The sequence below is a fragment of the Vulpes vulpes genome, chromosome 5 (genome assembly GCF_048418805.1).
Source record: "Vulpes vulpes isolate BD-2025 chromosome 5, VulVul3, whole genome shotgun sequence".
In the NCBI taxonomy this organism is placed as follows: Eukaryota; Metazoa; Chordata; class Mammalia; order Carnivora; family Canidae; genus Vulpes; species Vulpes vulpes.
Genome location: NC_132784.1, coordinates 69,765,994 through 69,782,286, shown reverse-complemented (window position 1 = coordinate 69,782,286; position 16,293 = coordinate 69,765,994). Strand labels below are relative to the sequence as shown.

At 50.8% G+C, this 16,293-nt stretch overlaps 1 protein-coding gene across 2 annotated transcripts in view; it reads left to right on the top strand.

Moving 5' to 3' along the window:
* KCNQ1 (potassium voltage-gated channel subfamily Q member 1) overlaps nucleotides 1-16,293 on the top strand; it is a 321,916-nt gene that overhangs the window by 226,841 nt on the left and 78,782 nt on the right. The window lies entirely within an intron of this gene.

The following is a 16,293-nucleotide window of genomic DNA, read 5'->3' as shown; positions in this document are numbered from 1 at the left end:
CTGAGCAAGCCCTCTCAGGAACTGGCCCGGCTGCTCCCCCACCTCCGACGGGAGGATTCTCCGGGAAGACCCGCTCAGGCCTGGGGCGCTGAAAACAGTATCTGATCTGCAGAAGTCTGCATGACACTCGTGCTCGGCCCCAGGGCCTGGGTGAGAGGCCGGCTCTCCCCTCGTGGACACTCGGCACTGTCCTTGCCGGCCCCAGGGGTGCCCATGACTAGACAGGAACACCTCCACCTCAACCCCCGGCTTCCCAAGGAAGGTGGGATAAGGCAGTCTCCTCATGTCCCTGGACCACGGGGGTCGGGGAAAGAAAGTGCCCCTTGGAATGCAGGCCAAGCCAGCACCTGTCCCCCACGACTGACCTCATGCAGCCTGCTTCTCCATGTGGATCTCACTTGTTTGTGTTTTGAGGGAGCATGGTGGCTGGGGACTGGGCCCCACCAGGTGCCTCCCCCAGGTGGAGCCCCTCAGCATCCTGGAGGGAATGCCCTGTGTGACCCACCCCAGCTGAGTCGAGGGCTAGGCTAGAGGCCTCTTGGAGGCCTGGGTCCGGGAGCCCCTGTCCCTACATCACCAGGAGCCCTGGCTGGTAGGTACTTGCTGTCTGGGCCCATGGAGCACCTGTCCCGTGGAGGGATGCACGAGGCATCTCTCACCTTCAGGGCCTGTGATCTGCAGCCCCCACCCCACCACCAGAGCATCTACCTCCTCTCTTCACAGTTGTCACTTTGTCCATGGGTTTAGCTGTGGCCTGAGGGGCCAGCCCCTGGCCCTCTGTGATGCGTCAGACAGGGCCTATTTGGCCAGGGCTTGGGGGGGCAGCCTTGGGAGCAGAGAGAGGGCTGTGGGCTGTGCTGAGCAAGTCCCTGCTACCACCCTTGGAACCCAGAGCAGCCCCGGGACCCCTGGCACGAAGGAGGCTCAGTGCCTAGCTGGGCAGCTCAGAGATCCCCAGCTTGGCTACTTCACCCCTGACCTGGGGGCCCGTCCACTCAGCACTCCAGCAAGAAGGGTCAGTAGATGCCATGATTTCCAGGAGGGGTGAACTCTACAAAAGCAAAATGGCCTGAAAGTCAGGCCGAACCTCCAGGGCCTTGGGAGACACCTTCTCTAGATGGGAGACACCTGGGGAGTGGGGGGTGTTTGAGAGGCCCCAGCTGGGGCCAGGCGATGAGGAGGGCAGGCGGCAAGCGGAGACCGCATCCCCAGGATCCACGCCGTGTCTCCCAGTCTGGCGGGAACAGGCGCTCTGCAGGCGCTGAGTGGCTCTGCTCCCCAGGCTCAGCCTCGTCCTGTGCAGTGAGCGCAATGGAGCAGAGGCACCGTGCGTCCGAAAGCCAGGGTCTGGCTCCCGGTAGGTGCCTGGGGTCCATGCAGGGGGCGGGGGGAGCAGGAGAAGACAGAAGGGGAGGACAGTGTGGAGTCCGGGCAGGGGACCTGGTGCCAGGGTGTCTTGCTGGGACCCTGGGGGCCCCACCCGAGGTTTGGTGTCTGGGGAAGGGCAGGTCTACCGGCCCAGGACCGTGGTCATGGGAGCTCAGGGTGCAGTGTGGAGCGTGTGGGTGGCCTGGCAGGTTAGGGAGTCTGGGTGTGGCGGGGAGAAGCAGGGTCCCAGATGCAGGAGGCCCAGCACCGGTGCCTGCAGCGGACCCCCCAAGCCCTCCGTCGCAGTGCCGGGGGGCCAGGAGGGGCACCCAGGGGCCATGAGGGTCCCACACAGCCGCTGGGGTGACTTGTTCTCTGCTCCTGAGGGCAGGGAGGAGGGTCTTCCCCTCCCAAGGGCGAGGGGGTCCTGGCAGTACGTCCTGGCTTGACCCCCCAGGGCTCACCCAGCCCGCCATCCCCTGCTGCCCACGTCTACACAGCCCTGCGCGGGCTTTACTTCCCAGTCTTTCTGTCCTGCCCAGGACCCCGAGCGGCTGCGGAGGTGCTGCCCAGGGACGAGGCTTTGGGAAGGAAGTGCACACAAATCACTTTTCTAGAAGAAAATCAGTGAGAAGCCCATGTAATTCTTCTTAGACGTTAGGGGTTCTCTCCCCTTGTTTTAATCAACAACTCCCCGGTAAGTCATCCCAGCGAGGCCATTACCGACGGCTCATAATCTCCCGGGGCTGCGGGCGAAATGGGACCCCCTGGCTCTTTCGCTGAAAACACTTTTCTTGTTTTCTTTCTCCAGCGTGCTGGCAGCACGCCAGCTCGCCAGTTCCATTAACTTAATGAGGGCTGACAGCCTGCAACAAACGTCCCTCATAATCTCCCCGGGATTTAAATGGGGTCCTCCCAGCCGCCTGCTCACACCCAACCTTTCCCTGTGTCTGCGCGCCCGGCCCCTCCCGGGGACAGAGGCCGGACAAAGATGCGTTTCTTCGCCGGCGCCTTCCAGTGACCCCGCGCGGGCAGCGGCGGGCTTTCAGGACCACGTCCCGTCGGGGGGCGAGGACCCTGCCCCCCACCCCTGAGGGGCCAGAGCCTGGCCCCGGTGTCTTCCCGAGCGCTCATAGCCACCAAAGCTCGGAGCTGCGTGTCCGTGCCACTCCGAGACCCCGTGTCCCCCCAGGGCCGCATCCTTGCTATCATGCAGCCAGGGCCACACTGTCTTTGTGGGGCCCCCAGCTCCCGAGGGCTCCAGGGATTTTCTGGAACCAGCCAAGGCCTGGCATGGAAATAAGTCTGGGGTTCTCTCAAGCCCTCATCCAAGCTCCCACCTCCTATGCCCTGCTTCCAAGGGGGGACCCCCAGGCTCTCAGAAGGAGACAGATCCCAGCGCTTGGGAGAGGACCCGGGTCACGGGGCAGGGGTCTCCATGGGCAAAGGGGAAGGGACGATTGACCCAGATGTCCGGTGCAGGCCACAGCTTCGGGTCCTACTGCTGGGAGACCCTCCCCTGATGGAGAGACTTAGGAGCAGCAGGTAGGGGAGGATGAATCACATTCGAGGGACCTCAGGTCCAGTGCCCAGCTTGGCTGGCTGCTACTCACCACAGTGGTGGTCACCGAGTGTACTCCTCTTTGACGGTGTCCCTTTCTGGAGGGAGCATGACAGCACTGTCCCTGGCCGCCCCCATGTGTCCCCTGCTTCCCTCACTTGGGCCATTGGCCACACTGACTCCTTCCCTGCCCAGCCTTGACCACTGTGTCCCGCCTCTCCTCATCCCTACACAATGTTGCTTCCCCAGCTGGGCCACTCCTCACCGTCTGGGGCATCTCTGCATTTGGACTCTTCCATCTTCATGGCTCATTAGGCAAAGGTGGCTTGGGCCAGGGAGGGGGCAGGGCTGTTCGGGGCCCCAGTGTCCCCAGCAGCAGTCACTGTCCTGCCTGTCTGGATTCAGCTCCTCGGGAAGCCCCCCAACCCAGTGCCAGCTTCTCCCCCCAACTCACATGCTGTCTTCTTAGCGTCCCTGAGGCAAGGTTGGTGGCAGGCAGTAGCACTCCCTTGGGGTTTTTGTGCTGGTCTGGGGCCACCCTGTTTCCTTGGACACCGCTGCCACCGTGGTGCCTCTCTGGGGCGCCTTGTACTGCACCCCACACCCTGAGAAGCCATGCAAGGCAGGGCCTGGTCTTCCTCACTCACCCCAGCTTCTACCACAAGGCCCGCTTTTAGCAGGGGGTTTGGGCACCCAGGTGCAGGTGCGTCGCCTTGCAGAGAGTTGCCCTCAGGCTGCATGGAATTGGAGGGACTAGTTTCCCGAGCTCCTTCTGGGCTGAGACGGTGAGAAGCAAGCTGGGTAGGAGTGGAGTTGATTGAAGCTACACAGGGCTGGGTTAAGTAGGGAAGTTGCGATGAGAAGCTCATTGGTCTGACCTGTGTTGTGGGGGTCTCGGGGATCCAGTAGGAAGCCCCCGATCTTGGAGAGAGAGAGAATTAGCTCCTTTCCCCTGGTTCTGGGATGTGTTGAAACCAGTTCCCTCTGCCGAATCTGTTTCGGTCACCTGTCCCCAGGTCCTCGAAGAATTTCACTGCCAACCAGGGCCAGCATGGGATTGCTCTGATCTCTGGATCATCGGTATGTGGAAAATCTCACAAGGACCTCAGAACCACATGCATTTGGTGACACATGATGCAGAGATCTGAGGGGATGGAAGTGTGTCACCGTGGGCCCAGCCTAGAGTGCCTGCAGCTCATGTGTTATTTGTCCGGGTGCGTTGTGAAGGCCACCCTCAGAGTCTGGACAACACTGGGCGGGCAGTAGGGAGCCATGGCAGGATTTGTGGCTGTGGAAGGGGTGGTCATGGATCTGCAATCTGTCCCTGGGAAGCCCCCCCGGTGGCCATGCTGCAGCGGACGGGTTGGACGGGGGAGGCTCAGCCAGGCTGGGGAGTGAAAAGGCCTCTGTACCTGCCTATGGTGGCTGCACCCCTGAGGCTGCCTGCCTGGATCCCTGAGCCGCCTGAGGAAGAACCGCAAAGACGGCTGTGCCCTGGGCAAAGCCAGGAGGGCCAAGATGCCCCCTCTCCTTCCCTGCCTCCCCAGAGAAGCACCTAGCACCTCCATGTGCCTCTCCTGCCTCCTCCTAAGGAGTGGCCTGGGGCAGCCTTCACCCCCCTTGTGTTCATGGAATGGGATGCCCACCACCACTGCTGAGATCTAGAACATTCTGGTTGCCCCCCCAAAGCGGCCCTGCACCCCTGTAGGGTTACTCCCCACTCCCCTGAGGAGAAAACACGAATCTGCCTCCTGTCTCCATGACTTCACACATTCAAAACATTTCACCCAATATGTGTCCTCTCACTTGGTGTGATGTTCACGGTGTTGTGTCAGGAATGGGGGGGAGGGGGAGGCAGAGAAGTCTGTTGACTGAGCCTGTCCCCCCCAGGGGAACGAATCCCAGGGTACAAGAATAGGAAGAACTAAATGAACGACAGCCCAGAGCCGGGCCGTCCAGCAGCAGTGAGCCATCCCCTTGCAGAGATGCGGCTTTGAACCAAGGCTGAGCACGCAGCCTGAGTCCAGCTCGGCAGCTCGGTTTCCACAGCCATCCCAAGCACGTGAGAGGGACAGTTTAGGCCACCACTGGTCCCTGTTCCAGATCTGGACCCACCCAAGTTTCCAGCTCCTGAGGGCTCGCAGGCCAGGGCGCATCACCCGCCCCCACCCCCAGCTCTGTCTCTGGGTTCACGCCACGCTGGGTGTGGGGGAGCACTGGCCACGCAGCCTCAGCCCCAGCGCAGTGACACCTGGTTCCACGGGGTGCCCCAGGGTTTGCATGATGGGAACACCGGCTGCGCTCTGGCCAGGGAGGAGGGCGAGGGGCACCCACAGGGAGTACGAGCGCGGCCCCTGGCATGGAGAGGGTTTGAGGACAAGAGGCCGTGGTGGAGGAGGCTGTGTGGAGAGAGCAGAGCAGTAGCCCCCCTGCGCCTGGCTGGGCGCTCTCCTCCCCTAGCCCTGGGCTGGAGGTAGTCACGGCGGGCTGGCTCTGGAGCCACCACGGGTCAACTCAGGGCCAGCACAAGACAGGTGTGGTGTCACGATTGCCCTGTGTTTCACCTGACCTCCAAGCGCAGTGGCTTCTCTAACCCAGGCAGGACCATGCCCGGGGAGGGAGCTGGTTCCAATTACCGGGATTGCACAACCAGGGCCCTCGGGGCGCTATTTGTGAAGTCACCTGACTCGGCCACAGAGTTCCCTGCATCTCCCCGGAGCCACAGGCTGGAGCTGCCGGGGAAGGGCAGGTCACAAGCAGGGGGAAACTGCGGGGCCCAGGTGGATGGGACAGGGACCTAGAGCCCAGCACCGGCTGGCGGGGAGGCCTGGACACCCAGCCCCATGGACGGGAACCTGAGCCCAGGCAAGGGCATGACCCAGCCCTCGCTCAAGCCAGGTCCAAGCAGCGGCCTGAGCTGTGATGGGGGTGCCCCTGGGAGTCCAGATAGAAGGGGGGCCAGGCCGCGGTACCATGGCAGGTGAGGGCCTCGGGTGCCACACATTGGGGCACAAGACTTCGCACTCCTGCCGACCGAGCCACTTGCCTCCCTGGTTGGTTGCCTCCCCTGTAAGATGAGGTCACAGCTGACCACTGCCTCCCACATTCATCCTGAGGTTGAAATAAATGAGCTTTGGGAAAGCGCAGAGCACAGCGCCCACTTGCTGCCGCAGCAGGTGACAGGAAGTGCCTGGACAGTAGGCACCCTGGGCTGGGATGAGGGACAGGCTGGGCAGGTAGGCAGTGGACGAAGACAAACAAAGCTGGACACGAAGGTCGTATTTCCTAAAGAAGGCAACTCCTTCGGGCTGATTGTAAAGGCATATGGGCTGTAGAGAGGAGAGCATTTTCCTCCAGCAAACCCTCCAGCTTTATGGAAATTTGCCCTCTGAGTCCCGGTCCCCAGGCTTGTGGGGAATGCTTCTCTCAGTGATGCACCCCCAGCCCCTGGGTGGTTCCAGGACGTGCCCGGCCCTGAGGCCCTCAGTGAAACAGGCGGCCTTGCCTTCTGTATGGTGGCCCATGGGAAGCCCAGGACACAAGGGTGTACCTGCTTCTGGGGCGTGCTGGGGATACCCTGCCTTCCCATCAGAACTGGTGCCAGGAAACAAACACACAGTGCCAGACATTACTGACCAGTGAGGCAGGTAGTCTGAGAGCTTGAACTGAGGCATCCCTCCTCCCAGACCCCTGAGGCCTCTGAAGGGAAAGTGGCAGCAGCCCACTACCTCCCCACCCCATTCCCAAACCTCTTCCTTTGGAGAGACCTAAAAGAGAGAATCCCCAGAGTCAGCCACTTTCCCGGGAGAGGGCAGCAGGGGTGCTGGGAGACACAAAGGCTGGTTAACTGAGATGGTCCCACAGCCTCAGCGAGGAGGCCCTGGGTGCCGGCCTTCAGGGTTGGTCAGCACAGGGCTGGGTCTCAGGCCACACCAACAACAGCCACCCCGTCTGCTTACTTTGGGTTTAATTTGCTCGTCTTTTTCTAGATTTTTAGGGTAGCCACTGAGATCCCTGGTTTCAGACCCTTCCTTTCTGTTACTGTAATTGTGGAATACTATAAATTTCCCCCTAAGAGCCGCTTTGGCTGCATCCCTCAAATTTTGATATGTTGCATTTCCATTTTTTGTTCAGTTGCAGATGTTTGCCTACAGCCAGGAGGCTCTGTTCTGCGAGAGCGGGGTTGAATTTGGGATAAGGCGACGGGGGCCTGGTGTGTTCTTGTGGGAAGGTCTTTAACCACCACTCTGATACCTCTGGTAGTTGCAAGCTCGTGCAGACATTGTATCCTGTGTTCTGTCAGTTCTAAGGAGTCAGAACTTCTTCTAAGAATGTGCCCAGTTCTGTCTAGGTTTTCCAAAGTTGTTGGCATATAGTTGTTGAAAGTATTCCCTTATTACCAGTTGTATCCCCATTTCTAGTAATTTCTCATTTTTTTTGTACTACTTTTATTTGTATCTTGTCTCAGTCTTGCCAGAACTCCACTTTGTTAAAACAAGCAAGTTTTGTCATATTTAGAGATTCTCTTTTTTCTTTTTTTTAAGATTTTATTTATTTATTCATGACAGACACAGAGAGACAGAGACACAGGCAGAGAGAGAAGCAGGCTCCCTATGGGGAGCCCAATGTGGGACTCAATCCCGGGACACTGGGACCACACCCTGAGCCAAAGGCAGACACTCCACCACTGAGCCACCCAGGTGCCCCAGAACCATTTCTTGTACAAGACCCCAAAGCACTGATGATGACAGAGGAATACTGATACAGTTGTTGATAAGAAATAAGAGCTCCTGTCCCTCCAAAGGCACCTGAAAGACAGGGAGGTGACTTGAAACTAGGATTTGTTTTCTGGTGTTGCTGTAACAAATTACCTCAAACCTGGTGTCTTGGCACAACACACATTGAGGATCTCTGGTCCCACACATCAGAACCGGATGCAGTCTGACGGGTCTGAAAGAGGTCGCAGGGCTGCTTCCTCCCGGAGGCCCTAACAGAGAAGCCATCCCCTGGCCTTGTCCAGCTCTCGGGGCACCTACACGCATCAGCTCACAGCCCCGTCCTCCATCATCACAGCCAGGATGCTGCCATTCTTGCCTTGACCTCGTGTCAGGGCTCCCTCTGACCACAGCAGGGAAAGCTCCACTTTTAAGGATTCCGGCATCTCATGAGCCTGGACGAAGAATCCAGGATAATCTGTCCATCTCATGGTCCTTAATCTTAATCACATCTCTAGTCCCTTTTGCCTTATAAGGTAACATTTTCATAGGTTTTGGGATTAGGACATCTTCCGAGGAGCCTTTCTCTGCTGCCACAGGGGCGGGTGTTCCCTATACATAATCAGACAAAAAACTGGTAGGTAGGTAGGTAGAAATTATATAGACAACTGGAACATCAAACTCATCAATAAGAGCCTACGTAGCCAAACAGAGAAACAGCCCGGAGATGTGTTCAGCCTCCTTGTGGAAGAAGCGCCCGGGGCCAACTGGAGTGTGAAAGTGTTCACACTCACTGGAATGAATGACGAAAGCTGATCATTGGGGGTGTGGTCAGGGCTGCATGGCCTAGGGTCCCCTGCACAACTGGGGGGGCATGCACGGTGAGACCACTGCTCTAAGGGGCAGTGCAGCATCACCTACCAGATTTGAATCCACCGATGAGCCAGTGATCATGTGCCTGGGTGCCACCAGAGGGAACCAGTCTGTGCCCAGCCCAAGAGGGTCATAGAGTGTCATCCTGGTCCTTGCCATGAGCCAGACGCCTGGCCTCCAGCCGCATGCCCATCGCAAGAGGAAAGTGAAGAAACCTAGAATACCCACGCAGAGGAGTATTTTCCACCAATCAAAACAAATAGGAGTGGCACACAACCGTGGGGGTCATGGCAATGTCATACCAAGGAAAAGCATAATGGCATTTTTATAAAGTCTAAATCACTGAAATAAAAGTATATATAAAAATAAAAAATAAAATATAATTATATATATATATAGCTGGTGAGAGCTACATGTAGATTTGATAAAATGACATAAACAGTAAAACAAGGATGAGAGGAGCACTGGTTTGGGAGGATGGTCATCCAGGGTGGCGAGGCTGGAGGACAGCAGCGTTGGGGACTGTCGAGGTGTAGCTTTTATTCTGAGCAGTGGGTTCCTGGGGTTTTTCAGTATCATTATAAAAAAGAAACCACAACTAATTATGCAACCATGTCTAACAAAAATGAAACACCACAAGCATGTGATAAGCCAAGCTGGCTCAACATTCAAAAATCAATTAGTGTAACCCTATGACATCAGTAGGCTAAAGAGGAAAAATCCTACCCGATCAAGTAATGGGAAAAAAGCATTTGACGAAGTCCAGCACCCACCCAGTCCTTGTCCCTATGGGGACGAGGGGTTCTCCGTTCTCAGGACCGAGAGGAGGGGGATGTATGGCATGACCGCCCCTACCTAAGGCCCTGGCCCTCCTGCCTTCCCAAAGGGTGGGATGGCCAAACGGGTCCATCCTCCCCTTCCACAGATGGGGAGCTTCAGAGTGGGTGTCAGCTGGGTGTCGCCTCCTGCCCACAGGGTGCCATGCCTTCTCTCTACTGAGGGCACAAGAACCACCTAGACTCTACAGGGCCTCTTTCCCAGCTGGGACCCCATGGTGGCCCAAAGGGTCCTTGCCCAGTGACAGGTGATTCCAGGGGAGCCCCTTGGCCAGGGCAGGGTTCTGTGTGGGTGTCAGTAGCGTGTTCTTTTGTGGTGCTGCATGACATTACATTATAGGAACACTCTCTGCTTCTCTCTGCTGCTGTAGTTAGACATTTGTCACTTTGAGTTTTATTTACCATGAGTAGAGCTGCCATCAACGTTACACGTGCACTCACTTCTCTGGGGCGTGTACCTGCAAGTACAATGCTGGGCCAGGCCATGGGCCCATCCACAGCTACCACCAGGCAGCTTTCAAGCACGGCGGAACCAGCGTCCGCTCCCACCAGCAAGCAGCACACGGGGTCAGTTGTGCCACATCATCACTGACGCTCCACATCATCGGCCTTTTTAATTCCAGCCATTGCAGCAAGCGCATGCAAGGACCTCATTTTGGTTTCGATCTGCGTCTCCCCGCTGAGTGATTGTGCTGAGCATCAGTTCAGGCACATGTTGACATCTCTTGTTGGTGCAGTGCCCGTTAGGATCTTTCGTCTATTTTTTTTTTTAATCATGTGGTCTTTTCCTTCTTGATTTGTAGGAATTCTTCATATATTCTGGATACAAGTCCTTCACGAGAAAATATCCTTTCCCAGCGCGTGGAGTGTCTGTTCATTCTCTTAATGATGTCTTTCGATGTGAAAAAGTTCTTAACTTCGAGGAAGCCCAATTTGTCAAATATTTTTCTTTCATAGTTAGTGCTTCTTGTGTTTTGTTAAATCTTGGCCTTTCCCGGGGTCGTGGAGATACTCTGCTGTGTGTTCGTTCTGCAGGCTTGACTGCCTTTCCTTCCTATAGGTCTCTGCCCTTGCTGGAATTACTTTTGTAACCGATGTGTGGCCGGGACCCACAGCTCATGTTTTTTTCATATGGATGTCCAATTTGTCCCAGGGCCATTTATTGAAAAGAACATTCTTTCCCCAGTGAACTGAAACTGCCTCGGTCATAAGACAAGTGACCACATATATATATGCATCTTCACCTTTGAATGTTCCATTCTTTTGTGCTGAAGTAATCCCCAGGCTAATCTAGTGCCACCTCATTAATGGTGTGATCTAGGACCCCCTCCTCTGACACCCACTGTCCGTCCATGCCTAATGCTTGACACTGAGCCTTGAACTCTGTGGTGTACATCCTCCAACTTCATTCTTCAAAATTATCTATTCTTGGCTCTTTGCTTTTCCATAAATATGTAAGAATCAGCTTGAAATTCCCCCCCAAAAAATTATTAAGAAATAAAAGCATTCAGAGACTGATTGGAGTCACATTGAATCCATACCACAAAATTAGCACCTTACAAACATTAAACGTTCCAACTCATAAACATTATGTCCTGAATTAATTTAGGGCTTCTTTCCTTTCTTTCACTTAATGTTTGGTACTTTCTTGGGTAGAGACCCTGCTCATGTCCAGTAGATTTACTCTCAGGCATTTTATGGTTTGTGATGCTGCTGTAATTGGCATTTTTGTTTTATTTCCTAATGGTTACTAGCATACAGAAATACCAATGATTTTTGTATGTTGTCTTTGAAACCAGCGTTCTCGCTACATTCATCAATCAAAGAGTTTATCTGAAGATTCTGAAGATTTTTTTTTTTAATATCTGTGATTACTTCAATGCAAGTCATGGTGGTTTTATTTTTTTTCCCTGTCCCATGATCCTGTCTTTCATTTCCTTTTAACCTCCCTTGACACACTGGCTGAGACTCTCGGGACAATGTCAGGTAGAAATGGTGACCATGGAACAACCCTGCCTTGCTCCCTCTCTCAGAAGGAAGGCCTCCTACTATTTCACTGTTGAGTGTGATGTTTGCTCTACTGGGTTTTGTCTTGTTCCATGTTTGTATTTGTTTTCTATGTGATAGAGTTCCCCTCTATTCCTGCTTTACTTAGAGTTGCATTTCTAATTAGGAATGGCTCTTGAGTTTTATCAAATGTTTCTCAGCATCTTTTGAATTGATTATATGTTTCCCCTTATTCCGTTGATTTTATTCTGTGATTATAAAACAAATATAATCTATTCTTAACTTATTCTGTGGCCAATTATGTGGGTTGGTTTTCAGATGCTGACACAGCCTTGGATAACTGGATTAAACTTCATCAATCATATGTCTTCATAGATGGCATGGGGTTCAGTTTGCTGCTATTATGGGCAGGACATTTGCCTCTATGTTTATGAGAGAGATTGGCCCGTGGTTTTTCTTCCCTGAAACATCCTGTCTGATTTTGATATCAAGGCATGCTACTTTATAAAAATGCTCCATTCTTCCTTAAATGTTTACAGAATCTACTGGTAAAATCACCTAGACTTAAGGTTTTGTTTTGTGCAAAGATCATTAAAATTTCTAATTTAATATATGTGATGAATATTGAGAAACTTGGATTTCTTATTTCTTCTTGTGTCTGCTTTTATGTATCATGTTTAAGAAATTGATACATTTTAACCAAACTATCAAAATTGGTTTTGTACATAATGTCCTCCAAATAGATTTTTTAACTCTTGAGGTCTGTAAAGATGTTGATTTTTGATGCCTGACACTGCCTGGTTACTCTTGCCAAAAGTTTGTCAATTCCATTAGTTTCTTCAGAGAATCAAAATTTGGCTTTGTTGATGTTTTTAATGTAATGTTCATTTTCTATTTTATTGAGTTGTACTCTGCATTATCTATCTACTTTCTTTGGGTCTAATTTGATATCTTTTTTTTTTAACTTCTTAAGAGAGAATTTGGCCTCCCTCTTCTCTAATATATACATTTAAGGTCATAGGTTTTCTCTAAGCACTTATTTCATGATACCTCAGTCATTTATTTAGCTGTGATATGTGAGCTTTTTATTATTATCCAATTTAAGATACTTTCTGATTCTTACTTTTTTTCTGATTTCTTACTTTGACTTTGGGTCGTCGAGATTAATCTCTAAACACTTAAGGATTTTCTAGCTATCTTTTTCTTATTGATTTTAGCTTAATTTCACTGTGGTTAGAGAAATACATATTTGATTGAATTACTTTGAAATTTGTTGGAACTTGCTTTTATTTTTTTTTAATAAATTAATTTTTATTGGTGTTCAATTTACCAACATACAGAATAACAATCTTGGGGTGGAGTCTTTTGGGTTTCCTATGTAGAGTATCATGTCATCGGCGAAGAGGGAGAGTTTGACTTCTTCTTTGCCAATTTGAATGCCTTTAATGTCTTGCTTTTAAAGCCCTGTGTATAGTCTGTTCGCGTAAGCATTCCATGTGCACTTGGAAAGCTTATGTACTCTTCAGCTACTGAGAGCGGTGTTCTGTAAATGTTGATTAGGTCAAGTTGCTACTCATGTCATCCACATTTGTCTCTCTGTCAATGGTTTGACTGCTTTTCTATCAGTTACCAACAGAAGTGTATTCAAATCCCCCACCATGATTGCGCCTATTCTTTTTTACCTTTGAGTCCTGCCACTTTTGCTTTATATTTTTTAAGGTCATGTTTTTAGGTACATACAGATTTAGAATTGATACCTTCTTACAAAATGACAGCTTTTTAAAACATGAAACATCCATCTTTGTCTCTGATTATATTTAAAGTTTACTTTGTATGATACAATTTACCTACACCAGCTCCCTTTTGGCTACACCATGATATATCTTTTTCTATCCTTTTGCTGTCAACCTTTCTATGTCTTCATATTTGTATAAAGATTTTCTTAAAGATTTTATTTATGAGAGACACACAGAGAGAGACAGAGACATAGGCAGAGGGAGAAACAGGCTCCCTGCAGGGAGCCTGATGCGGGACTCGATCCCAGGACCCCGGGATCACGACCTTAGCCGAAAGCAGACACTCAACCACTGAGCCACCTGGGTGGCCCCTTGTATAAAGATTTATATACAAATTTATATATTTATATATAGATTTAGAAGCAACATCAAGTTGCTTTTTTTAACCCTACGCTCTGCTGTCTTACGCTCATCCCTCCTTTGTCCCATCACTTCTTTCTTATCTCCTTTCCTGCTTCTTCTAGATGAATCAAATACTGATACTACTTCATTTTTATTCTCTGTTAACTTGTTGCTTTTACATACTTTTATTATTCATCAGTACTTTCCACCTTGACTCATCGGGGTCAACCTCTGATTAGCACTTCTACCAGTTCCCTGACAGCACAAGGTGCTCACAGTGCATGACTCCATCCATACCCTCTGCCTATTATGCTATTTTAATCATGCAGTTTTGCTATGCATGTACATATGTGTACGGCTTTTATGTGCATGCAGATCTAGGATTGATACCTTTCTACCAAACCGACCATTGTTTAAAATTATGAAATTTCCCTCTTTGTCTCTAGTAATGTGTGAACCTCACGAAGCATTACCATTTCAGTCAATACAAATTTAAACTTTCTCATAAATCTGTCCTTTTATGTGTTTTTAATTCCTTCCTGTATTCTCCTGCCTCCTTCTGGGATCATTTTTCTCTGCCTGTCTCCTGAATCATTCTTCCAATGCAGTTCTCCTAGCGGTGAATTCTCTTGGTTTTGGTTTCAGCTTCTTTCTTTCTTTCTTTCTTTCTTTCTTTCTTTTTTTTTTTTTTTTTGTATTGTGGTAAAATATACATAACATAAAATATAGCATCTTAACAATTTTTGTGCACAGCTCAGGGGCACTAAGCATATTCACATGTAGTACAGCCGTCTCCACCTTCTGTCTCTGGGACTTTGTCCTCTTGTGAAACTGAAACTCTGTCCCCACAAAACACTAACTCTCCCTCCACCACCCCATCCCCTGGCTCCCACCATCCTACTGTCTGTCCCTATGAGGCTGACTCCTCTTGGGACCTCATCTGAGGAGAGTCCTACAGGATTTCCTGACTTTGTTCTTCATTTTAAAGGGTATATTCAATGATCCAGAATGCTAAGTTGGTAGTAATTTCCCTTGAGCACTTTACAGATGCCACCTGGCTTCTATCCTTTCTGTTGAGAAGCCAGTCATCAGGATAATGTGTCGTTGTTCCCATTCCCTCCTTCACTGCTTCTGTGACATTCCCTGTGCCTTTGGTGGAGGCAGTGTTACTCTGATAAGCCTAGGGATCCAAAGAGCTGCTTGCATCTGCAGCCTGATGTCTTCCATCATTTTTGGAAAAGTCTCAGCCGCCAAGCCTACATTTTGTCTCCTTTCCTACTGGGATTCCACATGTGTAGGAATCATATCTCCCACATCTTGCATTTTTTCCATGTGTTTAATTCTGTTTTGTCCCCATACCCCCACCTGGCAATTCCCTTCCAGTTCACACATACTCCTTTCTTGCACATCTCCTCTGCTATCAGATTCATCTGTTGCATTCTTAATTTCCATTATTGTCTTTTCTGTTCTAAAATTTCCGTTTTATTATTTTTAATACAGATTTTATTTCTCGGATGAAATTCTCCATCTATCTTCTTGAACCAATTAATCATGGTTATTTTAAAGTCTTTATCTAAAAGCTCTGAAGCAAACCACAGCCATCTGTTTGCTCATGAGTCTGTGGGTCAGCATTTTGGGCTGCTCATCTGGGTGGTCTCCCTTGGGCTCATCCATGCAACAGCTTGGCAGGACCGGGTGGTCTCAGCCAACCGCACGTGTCTGGAGCTACCCAGCTGTTGGCCCGGGTGTCACAGCTCTCCTCCTCATTGCTCTTCCAGCAGCCTCACTCAGACACATACATGTGGCAGCAGCATTCTGACAGGATGACAGTAGGAGCTGTGAAGGTTCTTGAGACCATAGTTCAGACACATGGTCCACTTCCACCATGGTGGGAACAGACCCATAACTTTTTACATTCTTCGCAGAACAAAATTCACTCACCCTTCCAAGGACACCAAAAAGTCTCATCCAATTAATGACAGCATCATGCTCTAGGTCCAACATATTAGGATCTGCCATTTTCTTCCAGCCTCTGTCCAATCCCTGGTCCCCAAACAAGCTCCATGTGTTTGTGTTTGAAGATCTTGATATGAAAGGACCCCATGTTGGGAGTCCTAATTTCTTTACCTGTAATCTATTGCTGCCTAGTAAACCACACCTAAATTTAGTGGCTTAAGACCACAACTCATTTTCTTATGATTCTGTGGGTCAGCAGTTTGGCGTCAGGTCAATGGGGAGATTGTTTTGCTGGCATTGTGTGTGTGTGTTCGTGCAGATGCAGTCATCTGGAGACCTCCTGAGGCTGAATTGTCAGAGACGGTCTTACTACATGTCTATTGCTTGATTCTGGCTCTTGACTGGGGCACCTCCGTTCTCCTCTGTGCAGCCTCTCCAGCCAGCCAGCTCAGGCTGACTCATGGGGCCACATTCCAAGAGCACATCACATATACACAGTGTGACTTCCGAGCATTCTTTTTGTCAGAGCAAGTGTCAAGGTCAACCCAAATTCAAGTAGTGGGAAAACCAATTCTATCTCTTGATGGAGGAACTACAAGCATTTGGACCACTGAATTTGCCACATCTCGAGATCTGTTTCTGTGGTCTATTTTTTCCCTTGGATTTCAGTCTTTTCAGTGTAAAAATACATAAAGGGCCCATGATATTATCTCCCTATAGATAATTTGGTTTTCTCCCGTGTGTAAGAGGTGTAGGCAGAGCACTCTGTTCCTGGCAGAGGTGTGGTCACATGCAGTCTTGGTGGCCAAAGCCCCACCACTTCCATGTGGGGGAATTTC